Genomic DNA, 24,014 nt, shown 5'->3' with positions numbered 1-24,014 from the left:
GTTCTAACGTTGGGCATCCGTTAAAAAAACTTCTAAGTGAAAGAATTATAAATACATGGAAGAAACTATTCTAGAATTGTTATTTTAGTTAGGTTTTATCTCATTATTTGCCTATTGTTCCCACAACCCTAGTTATGGAGTTTAGTTACTCATATCCATAATCACAATATTCAAATATATAAAATAAGATGTCATGTACTTACTTCAATGAGAAAGAGTAAAATTTGAAAGTTTGCTTGATTAATCACCAATAATCACTTGCAAGAATCTCAAAGAAATCAATAATCTCACAAAAAGTCTAGTGATTATCAAGAATCTCACACTCATAAACAAAGTCTAATAATATGATGTCTAACAATCTAGAGTCTAACCTCAAAAATGAGGTTTTTCAAACTATTTATAAAAAATAAAAACCTAATTAAAAAAGGACTCTATTTGCTGGAAATCTGCCAAAACTCGGCTTAGTAGATGGACCTCGCGACGAATCGTCATGGTCACGATGGACCGTCATGGACTCTGTCATCCCATACTTATGCAATTTCTTCTGCTGCTCTTCTTCATTACCCTCGACGGCAAGTCTGACAGACCGTCATAGGCACAACGGTCCGTCCAATGTCTTCGCTCCAAAACACTTCAACTCTTGGAATATGGGTACAGGGATTACTTCTCTGAACTTCATGACGAACCTGCACGATGGACTGTCATAGACACGACGGACCGTCACAAGCTTCGTAACCCCACACTTGGTCAGACTTGCCCATCTTCATTCAGCAGCTGCACTATGCTGCCACCTACGGACCGTCACAAGCACAACGGACTACCATAAGCTCCGTAGGTGGTCTCTTTTGCATTTCATCGCTCAAAATCTCCGCATTCAGCTTTGGAAAGATTTCCTGCAAAATAAAAAGAAACTTATAAAAAAATTAGCACAAAAAGGCTTTTGGACACATTAAACTTAAGGAAAAAGTATTAATAATACCGTGAAATCACGCTATATCAACGGTCAGTCAATGTCAGACATTGTATGACAGCATCACATCTGGTCTGTAAAAAAATATCAGTCGACGTCAGACGTATGAAGAGGTATATCCCTTAGTCGATATGCGTCGGGAAAGGTACATTGAACAATAACAGGAAGAATTGGCCAAGGCCTATATGCATGAGCTGTGGCGTGTGCACATGGTATGTGAAGTCGGACAATGACATGTTGCATCATCAAAGGTATGTAACATCATCAAGGGCATGTACACATAACTCGTGGTGTGTTTGGAATTGCTGGGCTACATCGACGTTGGCCAATGACAGATATCATGAAGCAATGCTTGTGCAGTGCGGGTTAGTGACTTCAATTAAAGACAGGCAACATCAGCCAATGTTATCCTGCAGTAAACATGGAATGTGCATATCTGGAATGCAACATTGGTCAATGAGATACAACATCAACAAAGACCTGCACACAACGGTCATGGCATGTGTGCATTGACTTGGCGACATTTTCTTCGTGCAACATAAGGCTATATCAACCAAGGCTTGTGTGCTTCAGGAGAGAGGTATTACCCATAAGTAGGCAACATCAGCCAAGGCTTGCAAGCATCAGTCATGGTAAGTGCCTATCCCAAGGCAACATCACCGTTGGACAACGACAAGAAACATAAATGTTTCTTAAGGCAAGCGACCTCATCCTATAGAAAGTGGCATCGACCAGGAGACATTGTTTGTTGTGGCCGTGTCCTTTTAACATCATTTTGTCGATGTCATGTGTTGACCCACCGTATTGGTCGTAGCAAATGAACATCACTCGATGGTTGTTAAATTTGGCCTTCCGGCATCACCCTTATCCTGCACAAAGCACCCAGCTGGAATTGGATGTTGGGTGCCCACATTGGCTATAGCTTGGAAAATACTCAACCGACGTCGTTTGCGGACTGCCCGTATGTGTAACGACCTTTTTAGTCGTTTTGAGCAGCAGATTTTATTTTTGGAAAAACAGGCTGAGGCGACGGACCCCACGACGGACCGTCATGGGCACGACGGACCGTCGCAGGGTCTCGTTTCAAAATACGTAGAAAATCTGAAATTGGGTACTGAAAATCAACTCTCTGAACTTCGTAACGGAATGGCAGGACGGACCGTCACAGACTCTTCAGAGAAATTGAGTGTCTGAACTCTGTGACGGAGTAGCAGGACGGACCGTCGCAGGTGCGATGGGCTGTCACAGGCTGCGTAATCCCAGTCTGAGTCGGATTTCCTCAATTGTTTTAAGGGACGTTTTTGACTATTCTTGTTTTAATTATATAGATAGTGGGTTAATGTTAATAAGTCTAATTACTTGGGGGTTAAAAGAGGTAACCTTAAGTTAATTAGTGGGTTATTATTGCCATCTTTTATTCTTAATTATATGCTAATTAGGGTAAAAGAAGGAGGGTTTTGAATAAAGAAAATAGAAAGAACAAGAGAAAGAGAGAGAAAGTCGAACGAGAAAGAGGAGAAAGGAAGAGAAACAAAGCTTGGGAAATTTCTTGCTTGATCACTAATCTTCGGTGGAGGTAGGTTATGGTTTCTCATACGATATTCGTAGTAAGCTCTTAATAGCGAATGATATGTATTGATAATATTGTAAACCCTGGTATATGCTTAATTGTACGCTTGCATGAATGTAATTAAATAATTATGATTATATAAGCATGATGAAGTTATTGAATCCCAAATCTTGCAAACCCCTAATCTCTGTGTTAATGATGAGGCCTTGGTATAAAGAAGGCTTGATGAATTGATAGAAGGACATTAGGGGATCGGGTGTCACGAACCGATACGTAGATTTAGGGGATCGGGTTCCACGAACTGACACGTAGATTTAGGGGATCGGGTGTCACGAATCGACACGTAGATTTAGGGGATCGGGTGTCACGAACCGACACGTAGATTTAGGGGATCGGGTGTCACGAACCGACATGTAGATTTAGGGGATCGGGTGTCACGAACCGACACGTAGATTTAGGGGATCAGAGTGTCACGTTCCGACACATAGTAGTAGGGGATCAGAGTGTCACGAACTGACACGTAGATTTAGGGGATCGGAGTGTCACGTTCCGACACATAGTAGTAGGGGATCGGAGTGTCACGTACCGACACAAGAGTATTAATGAATATGAGGGAGCGGAGTGTCACGTACCGACACAAGAGGAATAAAGATAATGAATCTTGAAAGATGTTAATATACTCAATCTAATGAACATAATTCCCAAATGAGTATGGTATTGAGGCTTGAGTCCTCATGTGTGAACTTGACGGTAATTGTTAATGATATAGTACTTGCTGTTGCTACATGTTAAGTATCATAGTTGATTTTATGATATTACTTGGTGTATATTGATTTCTATTTTGAGTTGGCCGATGATATCTACTCAGTACCCATGTTTTGTACTGACCCCTACTTTTATGTTTTCTTCTTTTTTATTTGTGGAGTGCAGCAAACGTGCCGTCATCTTCGACTCAACAGTAACTCCAGCCTGTCTTCATTACTCCGGATATCAGGGTGAGCTAATGCTTCTAGCTTGGACTGGATCTTCCTCTTCATGTCTTGCTGCCTTGATGTTCCGGCATGGACTAGCTTTTATGTATTTTTAGCTTCTTAGAAACTCTTAGATTTAGTAATTTGAAGTAGATGTTCTTGTGATGATGACTTCCAGATTTTGGGGAAATAATAGTTATTGAATTGGTTTTTATTAATGAGTTTAAGTCTTCCGCATTACTTTATGTTGATATTACATTGAAATGTTAAGGTTTAGATTGGTTGGTTCGCTCACATAGGAGGGTAAGCGTGGGTGCCAGTCGCGGCCCAGTTTTGGGTCGTAAAAAATTTGGTATATGAGCATTAGGTTCATTGGTCTCATCACACAAGAACGAGTCTAGTAGAGTCTTAAGGAACGGTAGGGGGACGCCTTTACTTTTTTTTGAGAGGCAATAAGACTTTAGGAAAATTCCATTCTTTCATTCTTTTTTTCGTGCTATTACTTTGATCCAATTGGTATCTAGGTGATACAAATTGGTATCTGACCATCTTCACTCTATTTAACAGATGGTTAGAACTAGAGCGACAACCGCGCCAACACCAGCACCAGCGGGACAGGGTGCGTCTGAACCACCCACTGGGGCTATAGCTCGAGGAAGAGTAACGGCAAGAGGTCGTGGTAGAGGTCGTGGGAGGACGTCCTCTTGAGGAAGAGGACGATTACCTAGCCTGTCTGATACTAGGGCGGTGACTACTCCGCCGACTGAGGAAGTGGTAAGAGAGGGTGAGGAAGGGGAGAATGAACAAGTGCAAAATGAGGAATTGCCACCCCAACCTACCCCATAGATGATCAATCAGGTTCTCGCTTATCTTAGTGGGTTGTCTGATCAGGGTCAGGCCCCTCCAGTGTTTTCTGCACCAACACCTCCGGTTTCAGAGGTACAACATGCAGCCACTATGGCTCCTCGTATGGATGCCTCATGGGACATAGGCACGTTTCCACGTCTAACTACTGGGCCTATAATGAAAAATGATTAGCATGAACTTTTCAGTAAGTTCTTGAAATTGAAACCTCCAGTCTTCAAGGGTGCTGAATCTGAGGATGCTTACCATTTTCTGGTTGACTGTCATGAGCTACTACACAAGATTGGTATAGTAGAACGGTTTGGTGTTGAGTTCGTGAGTTATCAGTTTCAAGGGAACGCCAAAATGTGGTGGCGTCACATGTTGAGTGTCAACCAACAGAGGCACCACCTATGACTTGGGCCTCATTCTCTAGCTTGTTTATGGAGAAGTATATCCCCCGGACTTTGAGGGATAGGAAAAGGGATGAGTTCTTGAGCCTAGAGCAAGGTAGGATGTCGGTCAATGCATATGAGGCTAAGTTTCATGCACTATCAAGATATGCCACTCAACTTTGCTTCAGTCCACAAGAGCGGATTCGTCGCTCTGTGAAGGGGTTGAGGTCAGAGTTGCGGATTTCAGTTTTACAGGTAGCGGCTACAGCAAAATCCTTCCAAGAAGTGGTAGATTTCGTTGTAGAGGTGGAAGGAGTGAAGCCAGGTGAATTCACCATGGCATCGACATCAAAGAGGTTTCGAAAAGGAGGTGAGTTTAATGGTTCTTACTCTATAGGACAGGGTTCCGGAGGGTACTCAGTTCGACCGATTCAGTCTTCACTACAGAATGTAGTTGGGGGTCCACCTCAGACCGGTCAACACTTCTCTGAGAGACCTATGCTTCACTCTAGAGAGTGTTATGGATGTGGGGAGACTGGACATATTAGGAGGAATTGTCCCAAACAGAGTTATAGACCCCCAATAGCTAGAGGTAGAGGTGGTCATGGTAGAGGCCGTTATTCTAGAGGACGTGGTGGTCGAGGTAATGGTGGTCACCAAAATGGCCGAGGTTATGGGCAAACTAGATCCACTACATCACAACATGGTATGGGCAATGGACAGACAAACGATAGGGCCCATTGTTACGCTTTCCCTAGGCGGTCTGAAGCGGAGGCATCTGACGCTGTCATCAAAGGTAATCTTCTGGTTTGTGATTGCATGGCTTCTGTATTGTTTGATCCTTGATCCACATTTTCTTATGTATCTTCCTCATTTGCTAATGGTCTAAATTTACATTGTGAATTACTTGATATGCCTATTCGTGTTTCTACTCCGGTGGGTGAGTCTGTGGTAGTTGAAAAGGTATATAGGTCTTGTTTAGTGAACTTTGTGGGGAGCAACACTTATGTAGATTTGGTTATCTTAGAAATGGATGATTTTGATGTAATTCTGGGTATGACTTGGCTTTCTCTGCAATTTGCGATCTTGGATGTAATGCTAAAACGGTGACATTAGCCAAGCCTGGGACAGATCCGTTAGTGTGGGAGGGTGACTACACTCCCAATCCGGTGTGTATCATCTCCTTTCTTCATGCTAAGAAAATGGTTAGTAAAGGGTGTTTAGCTTTCTTGGCATATCTCAAGGATGACACTACCCAAGTACGTTCGATTGAGTCGGTTTCTGTGGTCCGTGAGTTTCTGGATGTGTTCCCTGCAGATCTTCCTGGTATGTCACCAGATAGGGATATTGACTTTTGTATTGATCTTGAACCGGGTACTCGCCCTATTTCTATACCCCCTTATAGAATGGCTCTAGCGGAGTTAAGAGAGTTAAAAGCCCAATTTCAAGAGTTGTTGAACAAAGGATTCATTAGACCAAGTGCATCTCCTTGGGGTGCTCCGGTTTTGTTTGTAAAGAAGAAGGATGGGAGTTTTCGGATGTGCATAGACTACCGGCAGTTGAACAAGGTAACCATAAAGAACAAGTATCCTCTTCCTCGCATTGATGACTTGTTCGATTAGTTACAAGGTTCTTGTGTCTTCTCTAAGATTGACTTGAGATCCGGTTATCATCAATTGAAAATACAGGCAACGGATGTGCCAAAGACCGCTTTTAGAACCAGGTACGGGCATTACGAATTTGTAGTGATGTCTTTTGGTCTTACGAATGCCGCTGCTGCGTTCATGAGTTTGATGAACGGGATTTTTAAGCCTTATTTGGATCTCTTTGTGATCGTATTTATTGATGATATACTGATATACTCTAAAAGTAAGGAGGAAAATGAGGAGCATTTGAGAATGGTATTGGAAATGTTGAGGGAGAAAAAGCTTTATGCCAAGTTCTCTAAGTGTGAGTTTTGGCTAGATGCAGTGTCCTTCTTGGGGCACGTGGTTTCCAAGGATGGAGTGATGGTGGATCCTTCTAAGATTGAGACAGTGAAGAATTGGGTAAGACCTACTAATGTGTCAGAAATAAGGAGCTTTGTTGGGTTAGCTAGCTACTACCGCCGATTCATCAAGGGATTCTCTTCTATTGCTTCCCAACTGACGAACTTGACTAAGCAAAATTTCCATTTGTATGGTCGGATGAATGTGAGGAAAGCTTTCAGAAGCTCAAGACTCTGTTGACTACTGCACCAATTCTCACCTTGCCAGTAGAAGGTAAGAATTTCATTGTCTATTGTGATGCATCCTATTCGGGTTTGGGTGCAGTGCTAATGCAAGAGAAAAATGTGATTGCTTATGCTTCAAGACAATTAAAAGTGCATGAACGTAACTATCAAACTCATGATTTGGAATTGGGCGCGGTAGTGTTTGCATTGAAGAAATGGAGACACTATTTATATGGGGTTAAGTGTGAGGTCTATACGGATCATCATAGCCTACAGTATGTCTTTACTCAGAAAGATTTGAACATGAGACAGCAGAGATGGATGGAACTACTGAAGGACTACGACATCACTATTTTGTATCATCCGGGGAAGGCGAATGTTGTAGCGGATGCGTTTAGTAGAAAGGCGGGAAGCATGGGAAGTCTAGCTCACTTGTAAGCTTCTAGACGCCCATTGGCTAGAGAAGTTCAGATTCTGGCTAACGACCTTATGAGATTAGAAGAAAATGAGAAGGGAGGATTGTTGGCTTGTGTGGAGGCAAGATCTTCCTTCCTTTACAAGATTAAGGGAAAACATTTTAATGATTAAAAATTGATCCGGATCCGAGATAAAGTGTTGCAAGGAGAGGCTAAAGAAGCGATAATCGATGAGGAAGGTGTTTTGAGGATTAAGGGAAGGGTATGTGTACCCCGCGTCGATGATTTGATCAACACTATTCTGATAGAGGCTCATAGTTCAAGGTATTCCATACATCCGGGTGCAACCAAGATGTACCGTGACCTAAATCAACACTTTTGGTGGAGTAGAATAAAGCGTGATATTGTGGATTTTATTGCCAAATTTCCAAACTGTCAACAAGTAAAGTATGAACACCACAGGCCCGGAGGAACACTTCAGAGAATGCCAATTCCTGAATGGAAGTGGGAAAGGATTGCAATGTATTTCGTGCTTGGTCTTCCAAAGACATTGGGAAAGTTTGATTCTATTTGGGTAATTGTTGATAGGTTACCTATGTCTGCTCATTTCATTCCGGTCAAGGTGACTTACAATGAAGAGAAGTTAGCAAAACTTTACATCTCGGAAGTGGTGCGATTGCATGGGGTTCCACTCTCCATTATATTAGATAGAGATACGTAGTTTACTTCTATGTTTTGGAAAACATTGCATGCGGAAATGGGTACTAGGTTGGACCTTAGTACTGCGTTCCATCCTCAGACCGATGGTCAGTCTAAGCGAACGATTAAAGTGTTGGAGGATATGCTTCGTACATGTGTGATAGAATTTGGTGGTCAGTGGGATAGCTTCTTACCCTTAATAGAGTTCTCCTACAACAATAGCTATCACTCAAGCATTGATATGGCCCCATTTGAGGCACTATATGGGAGAAGATGTAGGTCTCTCATTGGGTAGTTTGATGCATTTGAAGTTAGACCTTGGGGTACTGACCTTCTGAGGGAATCGTTAGATAAAGTGAAATCGATTCAAGAAAAGCTTCTAGCGGCGCAAAGTAGACAGAAAGAGTATGCAGATTGGAAGGTTAGAGACTTGGAGTTTATGGAGGGTGAACAAGTCTTGTTGAAGGTTTCGCCAATGAAAGGGGTGATGCGGTTTGGTAAGCGAGGTAAACTTAGCCCAAGGTATATTGGTCTATTTGAAGTACTAAAGCGAGTAGGGGAGGTGGCTTATGAGTTAGCATTGCCTCCAGGGCTGTCCGGAGTGCATCCGGTATTCCATGTGTCTATGTTGAAAAGATACAATGGGGATAGAAACTACATTGTCCGTTGGGATTCAGTTTTGCTTGATGAGAATTGTCTTATGAGGAGGAATCTGTTGCCATTCTAGATAGAGAAATTCGCAAGTTGAGATTAAGGGAGATTGCATCCATCAAAGTTCAATGGAAGAATCGACCCGTTGAAGAAGAAACTTGGGAGAAGGAGGCAGATAAGCAAGAAAGATACCCACATCTGTTTACAGATTCAGGTACTCCTTTTCGCCCTTGTTTTCCTTCTTATGATCGTTCGGGGACGACCGATGGGTAAATTTGTATCTATTGTAACGACTTGTTTAGTCGTTTTGAGCAGCAGATTTTATTTCTAGAAAAATAGGCTGAGGCGACGGACCCCACGACGGACCGTCATGGGCACAACGGACCGTCGCAGGGTCTCGTTTCAAAACACTTAGAAAATCTGAAATTGGGTACTGAAAATCGACTCTCTGAACTTCGTAACGGAATAGCAGGACGGACCGTCACAGGTGTGACGGACCGTCATAGACTCTTCAGAGAAATTGAGTCTCTAAACTTTGTGACGGAGCAGGCGCGACGGGCCGTCACAGGCACGACGGGCCGTCACAAGCTGCGTAATCCCAGTCTCAGTCGGATTTCCTCAATTGTTTTAAGGGACGTTTTTGACTATTACTGCTTTAATTATATAGTTAGTGGGTTAATATTAATAAGTCTAATTACTTGGGGGTTAAAAGAGATAACCTTAAGTTAATTAGTGGGTTATTATTGCCATCTTTTATTCTTAATTATATGCTAATTAGGGTAAAAGAAAGAGGGTTTTGAATAAAGAAAATAGAAAGAACAAGAGAAAGAGAGAGAAAGTCGAACGAGAAAGAGGAGAAACGAAGAGAAACAAAGCTTGGGAAATTGCTTGCTTGATCACTAATCTTCGGTGGAGGTAGGTTATGGTTTCTCTTACGATATTCGTAGTAAACTCTTAATAGCGAATGATATGTATTGGTAATATTGTAAACCCTGCTATGTGCTTAATTGTATGCTTGCATGAATGTAATTATATAATTGTGATTATATAAGCATGATGAAGTTATTGAATCCCAAATCTTGCAAAACCCCAATCTCTATGTTAATGATGAGGCCTTGGTATAAAGAAGGCGTGATGAACTAAAATAATGAGATTGATGATGCCTTGGTAAGATGGAAGGCTTGATGAATTGATAGAAGGAGATTAGGGGATCGGGTGTCACGAACCGACATGTAGATTTAGGGGATCGGGTGTCACGAACCGACACGTAGATTTAGGGGATCAAGTGTCACGAACTGACATGTAGATGTAGTGGATCGGGTGTCACAAAGCGACAGGTAGATTTAGGGGATCGGGTGTCACGAACCGACATGTAGATTTAGGGGATCGGGTGTCACAAACCGACACGTAGATTTAGGGGATCGGAGTGTCACGTTCCGACACATAGTAGTAGGGGATCATAGTGTCACGTACCAACCCAAGAGGATTAATGAATATGAGGGAGCGGAGTGTCACGTACCGACACAAGAGGAATAAAGATAATGAATCTTGAAAGATGTTAATATACTTAATCTAATGAACATAATTCTCAAATAATTATGGTATTGAGGCTTGAGTCCTCATGTGTGAACTTGACGGTAATTGTTAATGATATAGTACTTGTTGTTGCTACATGTTGAGTATCATAGTTGATTTTATGATATTACTTGGTATATATTGATTTCTATTTTGAGTTGGCCGATGATATCTACTCTATACCCGTGTTTTATACTGACCCCTACTTTTATGTTTTCTTCTTGTTTATTGGTGGAGTCCAGCAAACGTGCCGTCATCTTCGACTCAACAGTAACTCTAGCCAGTCTTCATTACTCCGGATATCAGGGTGAGCTAATGCTTCTAGCTTGGACTGGATCTTCCTCTTCATGTCTTGATGCCTTGAAGTTCCGGCATGGACTAGCTTTTATGTATTTTTAGCTTCTTAGAAACTCATAGATTTAGTAATTTGAAGTAGATGTTCTTGTGATGATGACTTCCAGATTTTGGGTAAATAATAGTTATTGAATTGGTTTTTATTAATGAGTTTAAGTCTTCCGCATTACTTTATGTTGATATTACATTGAAATGTTAAGGTTTAGATTGGTTGGTTCACTCACATAGGAGGGTAAGTGTGGGTGTCGGTCGCGGCCCGGTTTTAGGTCGTGACAGTATGGGTCGTGGCTTGTGCACATCAGTATACCACCATCGAGAGTGGGCTGCCCGCATCACCTTATGCTTGCACACAACTATTAGACAACAAGGCACATTGTCTTCTCGCATTTCCTTGGCCTGCACATAATTGTCAGGCGACGACGGGAATGGTGTGGCCTACCTAAATAACCTTTAGACTTCACACAATGGTCAGCCGACGTTGGACATGGTTTTCCTGCATTGCCTTTGTATTGCATAAAATAATCAACTAACGTCGGACGTGGGCTGCCAGGATTATCCTCAACCTACACATATAGATATGCGGATGTGGAACGTTTCCTAAAAGCATTGTTCATAGCCTACACACATCGGTCTATCGGCATCGAACATGGGTCTAAAACATTATCCGTAGATTGCACACATCAATTAGTCGACGTCAAATGTGGCCTGTCAATATTGTCCATAGACTGGACACACCGGTCTTCAACAGGTAGGACAATAGCAAGAATCATCATCAAAGGTATGTACACATCTTACGAGGCATGTGCACATGTAACAAGCAAGGTTGGCTGGTGGCATGCAGCTATAGTGAAGGACTCAATTGCACAAATATTGAATGTGTATATCTTACAAGTTATGTTATCCAATGGCATGCTACATGAGCCAAAGCTTGCATGTACAAACGTGACATGTGCGCATTTTTAGTAAGCAATGTCGATCAAACGACATCAAGAGTTGCCTTCACCCATCACCATTGGGTAGAAAAATATTGTCACCAACGTTATGTGTGGTATGCCTAAATCACCTTTGGATTACACATAAGAGTCAGCCTATGTCAGACATGGTCTACCCGCATTATTTTTGGCCAGCTCATAATGATTAGCCGACGTTGGAAATGTTCTGCCTACATTGCCTCTGGACTGCACAAAATAGTCTGCCAACGTTGGAAGTAGACAAGCAACATCGTTCTTAGCATGTGCGAATCGGCAAGAGATGATGGCCAATGACAGACAACATATTCCAAGACCTACATCCATTTGTCATGGCGTGTGCGCAACTAGGAGACATCGATTGTTACTTTCATGTATCGGCTAGGTTATGTCGGCCAACACATGCTGCATTAGCCAGGGTCTTCACGCATCTAACATGTCATGTGCACATCTGACAAGCTATGTTAGTTAATCAAATGCTGCATCAGTCAATACCTGCACACATCGCTCAGCCAATGTCGGGCATGGAGTGCGCGCATCACCCTTTGTGTGTAGAAAATGCACATGTGACATTAGGCGTTCCCTACCCCAATCGCGCAGAACGGATAGTTGATGTCGGGCGTGGACTTACACAATCGCCTTAGGATTGCACACAATGGTCAACCGACGTCGGACGTGGCCTTCCTCCTTCACCTTTTTCATGCATAGAATAGCCAGCCAATGTCATATGTGGCTTGCTCACATCGCCTTTTGCCTGCATACAACGGATAGCTGAAGTCAGATGTAGGTTGCACCTATCCGTTAAAGATAGCATACATCGTTTACCCAACGTTAGATGTGTCCTAGCAACATCATCCTTATCCTGCACACATTGGTTTGGTGACGTCTGATGTAGCTTTCCAGCATCGTCCATAGTCTTCACACATTGGTCTGACGACGCCTGATGTGGCCTAGACGCATTTGCTGTGGCCTTCACATTTCAGTTAGTCAATAACGGACGTGCCTACACACATCGTTGGTGCCTTGCTTTTTGTAGACGAGCGATGTATCATGCGACGACATTGATCAAGGTCTAATCATAAACATGCATATATCCATGCCGTTAAAAATCTAAAGAGTGAGAAACACCGTTCTTTCATAATAACAACTTCATCTATTTTCCATCTTCTATTCACAACGTTTCCATTTCACATGGTTCATTTGTACAAAGTTCATTACATTTACAGTTTGTACGATATGGAAACATATTTTTTTGTTCAAATGTGTACTCATGATTATTTTCACATGGTTAAAAGTACTTTCGAACATTTTCATATTTTTCCAACTTTTATTAATTTTTAAAATTATTTTTACCGTCTTTTATTTTTTAGGTCGTATTTTGAAAATTAAAATTTATAAAATTATTAAACTCAATATTAGTATATTTATTTGTGAGTTTTTGGTGTAATTTTATAATTTGTTCATATTTTTTATTAAATAATTACCCATATCCGGAATTTACTGGAAATATTTTTTTAAAAAAAGTTTTGAGAATTTTTTATTTAACATTACAAAACTTATTTATTTATTTTAATGGTAATTTTATTTATTTATATTTTTATTAATAAATTACCCATTTTCAGGATCTAGCGAACAAAAATAATTATTTTTTTTGAATTTAAGGTTACTATATTTATTTTTAAATTTTTTGCATTATGTTTATATTTTGTAAATAATGTTTCCTATTAATTATTCATAAATTACCTGTTCTCCTGATTTACGAAACAAAAATAATAATTTTAGTTTTTTTATAATTATTAAATTTGAGGTTACTATATTTATTTGTGACTTTTGGGCATTAATTTCATATTTTTTCAATTCTTTAATTAAGGAATTTCCCATGTTCTTGATTTACCGAACAAAAATAAAAATTTAAAAAGTTGTTGAAGTACGCAGCCTCATGAGACGATATCTTCCACACAACATTGCATCAGCATCCAGCGTAGCAGAGACTGGCCAACAAGTTCCAGACACCTAGTCAGCGCGTGGTGCTCACTTTCAGAGGCTGAAAATTGCAGATTTTCCCTTGAAAACACAAAAATATTCCAAGTATGGGAATGTTTTTTGGACCTATAAATTTTTTTAAGTGTCCACACTTTGTAATTTTTTTCCATCATTTTTCCATTAAATTCCTCAACAAACAAAAAAATATTTAACATCTTTAATTACTTGTTAACTAATTTATATTATCAAATAATCCAATCAACATTTTAAAAGTGATGAACTTTTTTGAGGCTTGAAATTTTTCTAAGTGTCAAAATTCCCTTCAACTTCTAAACTCATTTTCCTTCTATTTTTCAATTAATTAACAATTAATTAAACTCTTTAATTACTTGTTAACTAGTTTTAATTATCAAATCATTCAAATCAACATTTTACAAGTGATGAACTTTTTTGAGGCTTGAAATTTTTCCAAGTGTCCATATTAACTTCTTCTTCTTCTAAACTCATTTTCCTTCTATTTTACAGCTATTTAACAATTAATTAACATCTTTAAATTCTTTTAAACTAGTTTTTAATCATAAAAAATATTTTTAATTTTTCAAAATAAGTAAGATGTAGTAATCTTCCTCTTTTAGTTACTTAGTTTATTTTTAGTCCGAATCTTTTGGTACTTCTTTATTCTACTTTTCTCATGTTAATTCGTTGATAAGCTTCTTGATTCAAGTCCGTTAGTTTTTTCTGGGTCGTACTTCTTTAAAGAGACACAAGAATACATTTCATCACAAAGAATAGGTGTCTTGAGTTGATTGAACCAAGGTAGTTCAATATCAATTTTAAGAAGAAGCCATTGAAGGTGAGTTGAGAGTTACTTACGAGTGAAGTGAGGCTTTTACTACTAACATTATTTGTTGACTTTTGTAGGTATCATGTCTAATACAAGTCCTATTGAAGAGAGTTCGGAGAACATCATGGAATGTGTGTATATAGCAAGTGACTTCGGCTAATTCTAGGAGGCAACAACCAATGTCTGCACACATCAGACGTGGCATATGTAAACTATCAAGCGACATAAATATTGGCCAACAACAAGTAGTATCGTATATACACTTAGAATATTAGGCAAGCAACGTCGACAAATGATAAGAAACATTAGGTGTGGCGTGTGAGTATACACTAGGCGACATCAACGTTGGAAAATGCAGGTTGCATAAGATAATGCCTCTGCTTTGGGAAAGAGACGCAAGCGAATGAAAAGCGGCATGGACCATAAGACATTATTCGTTGTCCACATATATCGGTCGTGATTCGTTCATATCGCTCAACAAATGTTGTTCGTAGACTGCACACATCAGCCATGCCTTGTGCACATCGCTTAGTCATTTTCAGGCATGAACTGCCCGCATCGCCTTTGACATGTACACAATAGTCAGTTGACGTCAGGCGTGCATCGCATGTCAACATCGCCTTTGGCCTATACACAATGGTAAGCCCACGTCGGGCATGCTTGCACTCTATGGTCATCTAACGTTATATATGGTTTGCCCGCATTTCCTTTGGCCTGCACAAAAAGGTCATTTTATGTCAAACATGGGCTGCCAACGTCATCCGCATTCTACACGTCAGTGTGCCGTTGTCGAATGTATCATGACCACATCATTCGTAGCCTACACGCATCGGTCTACTGATATCAACCATGCATTGTTGGCATCTTTTGTATCCTTCACATATCGATCTGCTGAAGCCGAATGTGGCCTGCCAACATATTCTGTATCCTGAACACATAGGTCTGCAGATGTCGGCCAATAGCATGAAACATTTTCCTATGCTTGAACGCATCTGGTATGGCATGTACGCTTCTGGCAAGCAACATCGGCCAATGGCGTGCAGCTTCAGCTAAGGCCTACACGCATGGACATGGAATGTGCATATCTGAAAAGTAACAGCGACCAATGCCATGCGACATGAACAAAGGCATGTATGAACGGATGTGGAACGTGCAAATCTTGTATGCGACATCGGCTAGCTGAATGCTACATCATACATGGCCTGCACATATTAGCCGTGTTGTGTGCACAAGGAGTGGGTGACTTTAGTCGCGGTCTTAGAAAATCGGCATGACAACATTTGTTGTGGGCAACGCATATCGGTGAACAATAGGAATCAACAGCCAAGGCTTGCAAAAATAAGTCATGGCGTGTGTATATCGACTTAGCGACATCCCTTGTGTCATGCACATCACTCAGGCCCAATGACATACATCATATTCTAAGGCGTGCATGCATCAGCAACGGTGTGCGTACATCGATTGGGAAACATTGGTCTTGTCCTGCACACAACGGTCAACCGGTGCCAGTCGTTGCCTTAGCGCATTGGCCTAAGCCTTCACCAAATGGTAAGAAGACGTTGAATGTGGTCTACCCGAATCACCTTTGTCCCACACACAACAGTCAACCGATGTTAGACATGGGTTGCACTTATCATCCATGGCCTGCACACATTGGTGATCCCACATCTCACGTGGCCTTCAAGCATCATTTGTAACCTAAATAGATCGATCTGTTATGTCAAACAATGTCTGTCAATATCATCCGTAGCCTGCACAAATTGGTCTTTCGATAGAAGAAATAGCTTGGACAGATAACCCATGGCATTCACACTTTGTTCAGTTGATATTCAATGTGGTTACCTGCATCATTTGTGGCTTGCACTTCATAGTAGACCAACGTCACATGCGGGGACATTGATCGGGATCTAGTAGACATTATCCAAGGTTTGTGTGCTTGAGGCAAGCTATGCTAGTCAACGATAGGCAGCATAAACCAAGGCAATGAAACATCTGGCATGGCATGTGCGCATATGGAAAGCGACGTTGTCCAATGAAATGCAGCAAAAGCCAAGGACTTCAAGCATCAGCCATGGTGTGGGTTCATTGGATTGGCGTCATTTGCATTAGCAAATGTCATACAACATCAACCAAGGAATGTGCACTTCGGACAAGCTACGTTAGCCAACAACATGCCTCACCACTGAATGACACCACATATTAGTCGTGGAACGTCCCCATCAGTAGGGCGACATACGTCATCCTAAGACAAGCAACAAAACCTAAGGACTATGTTATCTGGGAAAGCGAAATCACCCTACGACAAGCTGCATTAACCAACGACATGAAGCATCATTCAAGTCCTGCACGCATAAGCCTTTGTGTGTGCGCATCGGCAGAGCGATATCGGCGTTACGGAACGACAAACAACATTAACAAAGGCTCTACGCTTCACAAAAATGGAATTTGCCATGCAACAATGGCCATGGACCGCTTGTATAGGTCATGGGTTGTGCACATAGCTCAACTGACGTTGGCAGGGGACTCCTGGAATCGAGTATGGCTTGTGCCACGATCAGTCATTTTTTAGAATGGACTGTGCGCATATCCCTAGGCCTGAATGCACTGTCAAAATGACGTTAGAAATTACCTGCTTGCATTTCCTTTTTCTAGCACACAATGGTAAGAAGAAGTCGGGAAAGGCCTTCCTACATCGTGTTTATGCTACAAAAAATTTTCAGCCGATGTCTAACTTGGTATGCCCGCTTCACCTTTGGCATGCACAAAATTTCCAATCGATGTCATACGTGGGCTGCGAACATCTTCTGCATTTTGTACACATCGGTCTACTGATGTCAAACGTGTCCTGGGAGCATCATCAATAGCTTAGAAAAATATTTCTACGAACGTCAAACGTGGCCTGCTAGCATTCCTCGTAGCATGCACACACTGGTCTTCCAACATTAGATATGTCTTGCTAGTATCGTCTCTAGACTACATAAATCGGTCTGCAGATTTTGGCCAATGAAAAGAAGAATAAACCTAGGTGTATATGCATCCGACGTGGTATATGTACTCCTTGAAAGCAATGTCGGCCCATGGCATGTGACTTCAGCAAAATCCTGCACGCACGATCATGGAGTATTCTTATCATGCATGAGACGTCGACCAACCGAATGCGGCATCAACCAAGGCCTACATGCACGACCATGAAATGTGTTAAGGAATGTCAGCGAACGACATATGGAATCAGCCAAGGACTGCACGCGTCATCTGTGTTGTGTGCACATCAGTTGTGCTACTTCACCCGTGGTATGAGCGCATTGAATGAGACTTGTGCGCGTCTTCCAAGTATCAATGGACAATGGCAAAATTCAATAGCCAAGGTCTATACGCATTAGCCGTGGTGTGTGAGCATTGAATCAATGAAATCGATCGTGGGCAGCATGCATCATTTAGGCGGCATCGAAAAATGTCAGACAACATAAACCAAAACATGCACGCATCATCCATTGCGCGGGCGCATCGACTAGGGTGACATCGGTCATGACCTACATGCATCGTCCAGGCAATGTATTTAAATGGTAAGATGCATCAGCCGAGGTCTATAAGTATCTAACATGGCATGTGCGCATCAATAAAGCAACGTTGGCATTTCATGGTCGGACCGACCTAACTGGCGGCTTCAAAAAAGTAATTGCATAGATCATCAAGGCGACATCGCTAAATGGCATACAACATCAACCAAGGCCTGCACGCATCACCCAAGGTGTGTGTGTATCGACTGGGCAACATTGATACCTGCAGGCATTGTCCAAGCCATGTCAGCCTACGGTAGGCTGCAACATCCAAGGTATTCACGCATCTAACAAGAAATGTGCGCATCTGGAAAACAACGTTAGTCAATAAAATGCAGCATCAACCATGGCTTGCCAACATCTGGCGTTGCGTGTGTGCATCGGCTGAGAGACATTTGTATCGTCCAACTTCAAGTCGCATCAGTAAATCATTGTGCTCTTCAGGCAAGCGACGTTCGCCATTAGCAGGAAGCATCAGCAAATGCCACCACGCATAATCCGTGGCGTGTGTGCATCGAGAGGCAACATCGGCGTAAACAAACGGCAAAAACATTTAACCAAGGCTATGTTTTCCAATGGAAAGAAGCATCAACCAAGGTCTTCACCCATCTAACATGGCATGTGCACAATAGGAAAGCAACGTTATCCTTTCTTTTTCGGACAAACCGAAGTGGCAGTTTCCGAAAAGTAAATGCATACATCATGAAGGACACATCAACCAAAGCCAGAAAACATCAACCAAGGACTGAACACATCAGCCATGGTGTGTGCGCATTGACTATGCAACATTGATTTTGACTTGCAGGCATCGGCAACGTAATGTCGGTTAACGGTAGGCCTAATCAACAGAAGTATTCATGCATATAACATGATAGGTGTGCATCTGGAAAACAACGTTTGTCAATGATACGCAATATCAACCAAGTCCTGCACACCTTTGTCGTTTAATGTGTGTATCGCCTGGTCGACATTTGTATCGTCCAACATTAGGAAGCATGAACCAATCCTTGTGTATTTCAGGCAAGTGACGTTGGTCAATGATAGGAAGCATCAACCAAGGCCTTAACGGATCAGTCGTGGCGTGTACGCATCAACAAGCAACATCTACATAGACAAATGGCAAAAAGCATTAGGCAAGGCCAATGTGTTTTGGGCAAGCCATTTCATCTAACGGCAAGCGGCTTGAATAATTCTACATTAGTCATGGTTTTCCGCATTGGCCTAGGTTTGTGAACATCACTTAGACAACGTCAGGTATGGATCGACCACATTAGCCACGGCCTGTGCACATTACTCAGTGGTCGTTCGGTTTGAATTTAATATATTGCCCTTATCCTTCACAAAACGTCAAACCAAAATTGTACGTGGAGTGCCCTAATTGGTCGTAGCATGCAGAATACTCAGTTAATGCCATTCTTGGAATGCCCTATCTGTCGTGCTTGTGCACATTGCTAAGTCGTCGTTAGGTGAGGACTGCCTGCATCTCTTTTGTCCTGCAAACAATTATTAGCAGACATTAGATATTGTATTCCAGCATCTACTTTGACCTTTATACAATGGTCTGCCGACGTTGAGCGTTATCTGCCCATATCGCCTTTGGCATGCACAGAATGGTCAGCCGATATCGTATGTGGTTTACCTACATTGCCTTTGGCATGCAAACAATGGTCAATCAACGTCGGACATCGTCTTCAACATTTCTCTGCAGCTTGCACACATGGATATGCCAAGGTCGAACATGGACTAATAGAATCGTATGTTCTCTACACACATCGAGTTACCGACATCAAAAGTGGCCTGCAAACATTATTCGTAGGATACCCACATTGGTCTGTCAATGTAGTATGTGGTCTAACAATATTGTCCGTACCGTTAACACATTGGTCCGGAGATGTTAGCCAAAAGAAGGCAGCATCAACCAAGGCCTGCACGTTTCTTACGTGGAATGTGCACATATGGTAAGCGACATCGGCCAATGGCATGGGACTATATCAAAGGACTGCACAAACAGACGTGGAATGTGTATAACAGAGAAGCGACATGGGCTAACTGTATTCGACATCTTCCAAGGACTACATGAATGGATGTGGCAAGTGCACATCTAACAAACGATGCCGGTGAAGCAACATAAGGCATTGTCTGCCCCCATCTCCTTTGGCTAGCACAGTATGATAAGTTAACATAGGGAATGGCATGTCCGCTTCACCTTTAGACTACACACATTGGTTAGCCGACATCAGAAGTGGTCTACCTACATAGCCTTTGGCCTACATAAAATTGTTTGTCAACGTCGGTCGCAGGAAGGAAGAACTGCCCTTAGCTGGTGTGCATCGGGCAAGTGACGTCGGCCAACGACAGGCAGTAGATGCCAAGGCCTACACTAATGAGTTGTGGTATGTGCACATCTACTGGGTGACATTTCTCTTGACTTGTATGTATAGGGAAGGCAATGTCGACCAACAATAGGCTTCAATAGCCAAGGTATTTACGTATCTAATATGGCATGTGCGCTTTCAACAAGAAGTGTTGGCCAATGGAATGCAACATTAGCCAAGGTTTTCACACATCCGTCATGGCATGTGTGCATCGGATAGGCGATATTCAGATATTTTAACATCAGTTAATATCATCCAACGTTTGCGCGCTTCATGTAACTAATGCTAGCCAACAACAGGAAGAATCATCCTAGGCCTGATTTATCAACTGTGGCATATGGAGCATCGAAAAGGCAACATTGACATTGGACAATGGCAGGCAGCATCAACTAAGGCATGTGTGCTTCGGACAAGTGACTTCAGTCAATGGCAAGCGGCATCTTATATACAACATTGTTCATGGTTGCCGCATCGACTTGTGGACATCGGTTAGCCGATGTCAGACATGCACTGGCTATATTGGTCGTTGACTGTGCACATCACTCATTGATCATAAGGTTTGCCCTACTCGCATCGCTCTTATCGTGCACCGAAAATCGAACTGATGTTGGATGTAGGGTTCCAGAATTAGCCTTAGACTATACAATACTCAACCTACATAGTCTCTGGACTGACCATATCAGTCGTGGCTTGTGCACACTCAACCAACATGGGGCGTGATTGCACCATATTGCTTTTGGCGTGCGCACAATGGTCAATCGACATCAAAAATTTCTTGCCTTCATCTCTTTTGGGCGGCACACACTAGTTAGCAGACGTCAGGCGTGGCCTACCCACATTGCATTTTTCCTGCCCATAATGGTGAGTAGACGTTGGATGTAATTTACCAGCATTGCCTTTTCCCTACATACAACGATCAAGCGATGAAAGATCTGGGCTACCAGGATCATCTTCATCCTACACACATTGGTATGCTGACATTAGACGTTGCCTGATGACATTGTCCCTAGACTACATATATCATATTGCCAACATCGAATCATCCGTTGGCTGCACAAATCGATATGTCAACGTCAGATTTGGCGTACGAGCTTTGTTTGTAGCCCGCATACATTGGTCTGCTAATGTCAGCCAACAGTAGGAACCATAAGCCAAGCATGACCGTATATTACTTGGAATGTGAATAGCTTGCAAACGATGTGGGACAATGGCATACGGCTAAAGACAATTCCTGCACAAACAGACGTGGAATGCGCATATTTAACATGCAATGTCGGCCAATGAAATGCAGTATTAGCCAAATTCGTCATGCACGGATGTGACAAGTGTACATCTAGAAAGCGATGTCGGTCAAGAGACATCGAGTATTACCTTCCTCATTACCTTTGACCAGCATAATATGGTCAGCCGACTTCCGATGTGGCCGTCCCATATCTCCTTTTAACTACACACAATTTCCAGCCAACGCCAGACATGGTCTGCCTATATTGCCTTTGCCCTGCACACAATGGTCAACCATTATGAGATATGGTCTGCCCGCATCGGCTCTGGACTGTACAAAATGGTCATCTGACGTCATACATAGGAAGGCGGCCTAATCCTTAGTTTATATACATCAGGCAAGGGAATTTAAACGACGATAGGAAGAATCTTCCAAGGACTACATGAATGAGTTGTATCATCTACATATCGGTTGACCGCATCGACTAGTTGATATAAGCCAAGGCTTTTGCGCTTTAGGCATGCGTCATGGGAAAACGGCTAGAAGCATCAATAATGAGACACTTGTTGTAGATCGCCATCATCGTTCATGGCCTGTGCAAATTGCTCATATGATGTTGGTTGTGGACTGACCGCATTGGTTGGGGCTTGTGCTCATCGCTAAGTCATTTTTCGCGCGTGGGCTGCAACCATCGCCTTTGGCCTACTCACAACAGCCAACAAATTGTGTGCATTTAATTTCTCCTGCAGCCATGGTAAGCCGACGTCAAACATGATCTTCCTGCATTGACTGTGGCCATCACAAAATGATCAATCAACATCGTACATGGGTTTCATGTATCGTCCATAGCCTGTACACAATGGTATGTTGATGTTGAACGTGGCAAGACAACATTGGATGTATGCTACAGACATTCGTGTGCCTATATAGAACGTGGCCTGCAAAAATCATCCAATGGCTTCACACATTGGATTTTCAATGTCGGATGTGTCCTGCCAGCAATGTCCGTAGCCTTCATGCATCAAATGTTGGTGAACAACATACAACATAAGCCAAGGCATGAACACATGTTATGTGGAGTGTGCTCACCTAGCAACCAATGTTTGCATTGGCATTCGGCTATACCCAAGGTCTAAACACACAGATGTGGAATGTGTTGTCTGGAAAGTGACACAGCCAATGGAATGCATCATTAGCCAATGCTTCCATGCACAGATGTGGCATGTTCCCATCTACCAAGCAATGTCGGCCAGCGAATGCAACATCAACCAAGGTTTACTCGCATCAGCTGTATGGTGTTTGTATCGACATGGCGACATCGGTCATGAACTGCATACTTTGTCCAAGAAACACCATCCAATGATAGGAGGCATTAGCCAAGGTCATCACACATCTGACATGTCTTGCGTGCATGGGAAGTGAAGTCACACAATGACATGCTGCATCATCGAAGGTATGCTACATCATTAAAGGCATGCACACATAACTCGTGGCGTGTGTGCATCGGTTGGAGGATATAAACGTTGACAAACAACAGGTACCATCAACAAAGTCTTGTTATGTTTAGTCAAACAACCTAGGCCAAAGACACGCAACATAATCAAGGCCTGCATACATCTAACATGGCATGTTCGCATCTGGCAACCGATATTGTCAAAAGAAATGCAACATCAGCCAAGGCCTCCACACATTGGTTGTGGCGAGTGTGTATCAGTTGCGAGATGTTTGCATTGGCCAACGTCAGGAAATATTAGCCAGGGTATGTGTGTTTCAGGAGAGCAACACTGCTCAATGAAATGCACCATCAGCCAAGGCCTACAGGCAGAAGTCGAGGCATCTACTAATGTACAAAGGAAATCAATGTTGTTCAAAAATAGGCAGCATCCTCCTAGGCTTGTCTTCTCCGAATAAACTATAATAACAACCAGTAAAGGAATCGGACAGGCAACATTGGTCGCCCCCTTTGCAAATTTCTCAGTCGGCATCGACCGTGGACCGACTGTATCGTTCGTGGACTATTCACATCACTAAGAGGTTTTCAGGCTTGTCATTCTAGCATCACGCTTTGCCTGCACACCACGACCCGTAAATGTTTGAAGTAGGCTGCCCGCATTGTCGTACCATGCTCACTGTTCAGTCGATATTGGTTATGGACTGCCAACATCGCTCCGGGATTGAGCACATTGATCAGTCATAGCTAAGCTTGGACTTCTCGCATTGCCCTTTCCTTGAAAAAAAGAGTCAGGAAACATTGAGCATTGTCTGGCCCATGACCTTCGGCCTGTACAATAGTTACCCAATGTCGGCGTGGGCTTCGAGAATCGCCTTTGGCTTGCACACAATGGTCAGCCAAAATCTGTTGTGGCATTCATGAATCGCCTTTGGCCTGCACACATGGTCAATCGATGT

Source organism: Solanum lycopersicum, chromosome 10 (assembly GCF_036512215.1).
Source record: "Solanum lycopersicum chromosome 10, SLM_r2.1".
Lineage (NCBI taxonomy): Eukaryota > Viridiplantae > Streptophyta > Magnoliopsida > Solanales > Solanaceae > Solanum > Solanum lycopersicum.
Note: the sequence above shows the minus strand (reverse complement) of the source record.